The 3,730-nt window shown below is 40.9% G+C and overlaps 1 long non-coding RNA gene across 1 annotated transcript; it reads right to left on the bottom strand.

The window, feature by feature from the left end:
* Positions 1-857: 857 nt before the first annotated feature.
* On the bottom strand, positions 858-3,381 carry LOC106568257 (uncharacterized). Its single transcript, XR_006758468.2, has 3 exons — positions 3,123-3,381; positions 2,163-2,660; positions 858-1,117 (listed from the first exon to the last, which is right to left on the bottom strand). It is a non-coding gene; the product is annotated as an uncharacterized LOC106568257 (long non-coding RNA).
* Positions 3,382-3,730: the final 349 nt, after the last annotated feature.

Here is a 3,730-nt window from a genome sequence, read left to right on the forward strand (position 1 = left end):
ACACGGGGGGATCTTGTCAATTATCTCAAGGCAGCTGGGACCATAGTCACCAAGAAAACAATTGGTAACACACTACGCCGTGAAGGACTGAAATCCTGCGGTGCCCGCAAGGTCCCCCTGCTCAAGAATACATATACATGTCCGTCTGAAGTTTGCCAATGAACATCTGAATGATTCAGAGGACAACTCGCCGTGTTTGGAGGATGAGGAATGCTGCCTATGACCCCAAGAACACCATCTCCACCGTCAAATATGGAGGTCTAAACATTATGCTTTGGGGGTGTTTTTCTGCTAAGGGGACAGGACAACTTCACCGCATCAAAGGGACGATGACCATGTACCGTCTAATCTTGGGTGTGAACATCCTTCCCTCAGCCAGGGCATTGAAAATGGGTCGTGGATGGGTATTCCAGCATGACAATGACCCAAAACACACGGCCAAGGCAACAAAGGAGTGGCTCAAGAAGAAGCACATTAAGGTCCTGGAGTGGCCTAGCCAGTCTCCAGACCTTAATCCCATAGAAAATCTGTGGAGGGAGCTGAAGGTTCGAGTTGCCAAACGTCAGCCTCGAAACTTTAATGACTTGGAGAAGATCTGCAAAGAGGAGTGGGACAAAATCCCTCCTGAGATGTGTGCAAACCTGGTGACCAACTACAAGAAACGTCTGACCTCTGTGATTGCCAACAAGGGTTTTGCCACCAAGTACTAAGTCATGTTTTGCAGAGGGGTCAAATACTTATTTCCCCCATTAAAATGCAAATCATTTTATAACATTTTTGACATGCGTTTTTCTGGATTTTTTTGTTGTTATTCTGTCTCTCACTGTTCAAATAAACCTACCATTACGATTATAGACTGATCATTTCTTTGTAAGTGGGAAAACATACAAAATCAGCAGGGGATCAAATACTTTTTTCCCCCACTGTACAGCAATTGTTCCATAATTCACCCACAGAAATTACATGCATAGAAATACTGGGAGTACATAAAGGCCCATTGATTTATTTGATTTAATAAGAGTGGTGTGAAGAGGTAGATCCTCATCAAGGACCTCTGAGCACAGAAGGCGATCTGGAGCGTAGTGGCCCTCTTGAAGAGTCATGTGATGGGTCAGATCTGGAGTGAAGCGAATCAGCGCATTACAATTTTACCAATTTGAAAAGGACATTCTTGAAGAAACTTTGGAATCAGCTGGGTAAAAGTGTTTCTATGGTACTAGTTAAAGAATTTTGTGGCAGTTACAGTGCCTTCGGAAAGTATTCAGACCCCTTCACTTTTTCCACATTTTGTTAGGTTACAGCCTTACTCTAAAATACATTACATTGTTTTTTCTTCTCATTAATTCTAATTTCTTCTCATTTCTTCTCACACAATTCCCCATAATGACGAAGCAAAAACAGGGTTTTATAAATGTTTGCTAATTTAACAAAAGAACTGAAATCACATTTACATAAGTATTCAAACCCTTTACTCAGTACTTTGTTGAAGCACCTTTGGCAGCGGTTACAGCCTTGAGTCATCTTGGAATGATGCTACAAGCTTGGCAAACCTGTATTTGGGGAGTTTCTCCCATTCTTCTCTGCAGATTCTCTCATGCGCTGTAAAGTTGGACGGGGAGTGTTGCTGCACAGCTCTTTTCATCTCTCCAGAGATGTTCGATTGTGTTCAAGTCTGGGCTCTGGCTGGGCCGCTCAAGGACATTCAGAGACTTGTCCCGACCCCACTCCTGTGTTGTCTTGACTGTGTGCTTAGGGTTATTGTCCTGCTGGAAGGTGAACCTGAGTACTCTGGAGCAGGTTGTCATCAAGGATTTCTCTGTACTTTGCTCTGTTCATCGTTATAGCATAGAGATGTCTTCAACAAAGAGCAACTTGCTCATAATGATTTGTAAAGCAAATCATATCCTATTTAACTTGACTTTTTTTCCAGGTGCAAAACCCCTGTCCTGATTCAGACACCTCATTTGAGTCATGTAAAGTTTCTCCCATTTCTCTTTTGCTCATTCTCCCTGTTGTTCACTAAAACTCACACACGTGCACAGTTGCAGAGAAGAGGAAGAGATTTGCGAATTATACCCATTTCTAACACTGTTTGTGGCAGGAATGATGACAGACAACTTTTGAACAATATAATATTTCTTTGCCTCTTTACATATACTTACATGTTTGTATATAACTTTCTTCTTTTAAGACTGCCAAGCTGTCCTCAATTGGAGAACCTCTGTCCTAGACAATGTCCTCAGGATTATGGAGCGGTGTGTTTATAAAAAGTTGTTAGAATATTACATCATGTATTATTATTAAGCAAAACTTTACCATTTAGAGAGGTGTTAAACATTTTCCTTATCCAACTGTCAAATTTTAAAATCCTCTTTCTTAATGTTTCAGATTGATTACCAATTAATGAATGTCCCACTTCAATATGAAGGGACAGAGGAGCAAACATGCCTTTGCTACCACTTTTAGTAGATTCTGACTGTTAAATATATTTTACCGCACGTTACTGTTATGTCGTATCCTGCATGCCCACATTATGCAAATCGTTAATTTAAATGTTTTATGCTTACAGTAAGTGTCATGAAGTGTTGCGGGCCCTCTGAAAAGTCCCCAAATATGCCCCTGAGCCGTGTTGGAGAAGAATCAGGACAAGGGTTTTGCACCTGGAAAAAAAGGCGAGATAGGATTGGATTTGATTTGCTATGCAATTATATATTATTAGAAGCGGTGCTATTTCAATTGGAACTACTTACACTACACCCTTAGAAAAAAATAGTTATTCAGCTGTCCCAATAGGAGAACCCTCTTGGGTTCCAGGTAGAACCCTGTGTGGAAAGGGTTCTACCTGGAAACAAAAATGTTTTTTCAAAGGGTTCTCCTATTGGGACAGCCGATGAACCCTTTCAGATTCTAGATACCACATTTTTTTTCTAAGAGTGTAAGATCAGAATCTTGAGCAGCTGAACAGCATGTCTCTTGGGCAATCCAGTCTTAGTGAGACCTGATGCAGAGAACTTTTATGATCATCAGCATAGCAAGTACAAACTTTGCTCTTACAATGCTGGTTAGTAGGAGGAAATACACATTGAAGATCAAAGTATCAAACATTTTTGCACACAACTTACTGTAAATGAGTATGGATTTAAGGAGGGGTGGTTCTGATCTCTCCTTTCCCTGGGATGTGCCAGAATATGTCACTGGTAACTGAGTGGGTGGCCAAGCACTGCTGTAGATGCCATACATCCAGTCACTGACATGTGTTAGCAGTTGACGTTACTCTTCAATGACACAGACCCCAAAGCAAATTAGGGGGAGGAAATAGGTTTTTTCAAATCTGTTATGCAGAGAGGTAGATGTTCATTCTTCCCTGTCTTCAGTCATTGTCGTCAGTCATTCTCTCCACAGAACAAAGGGACAGGGTGTACTTTATAACCCAGCTCTAGCCTGTGGTTGACCAATTAGAATTCCTTGCAATAAAACTGGGCCAATGGCCAAATAACAAGTATCCTATTTCAGGGTCAATGTATAAACAATTTGGACCAAAGAGAACTTGCCACGAGTCCTGGACTGAAATTCCTCCCATGTCTCTGACCCATTGATCATTAATCCCCTATTACTGAAAAAACACTTCCATCTATCGTTAGTACTCCAAAAAACAGTTATCAACCAAAATAAGATGTATTTTTCATGATTCAAAAAGACATCATAAAGAAGACGTCTTAATCTGGTTATA

Source organism: Salmo salar, chromosome 13 (genome assembly GCF_965601325.2).
Source record: "Salmo salar chromosome 13, fSalSal1, whole genome shotgun sequence".
NCBI classification, from domain to species: Eukaryota; Metazoa; Chordata; class Actinopteri; order Salmoniformes; family Salmonidae; genus Salmo; species Salmo salar.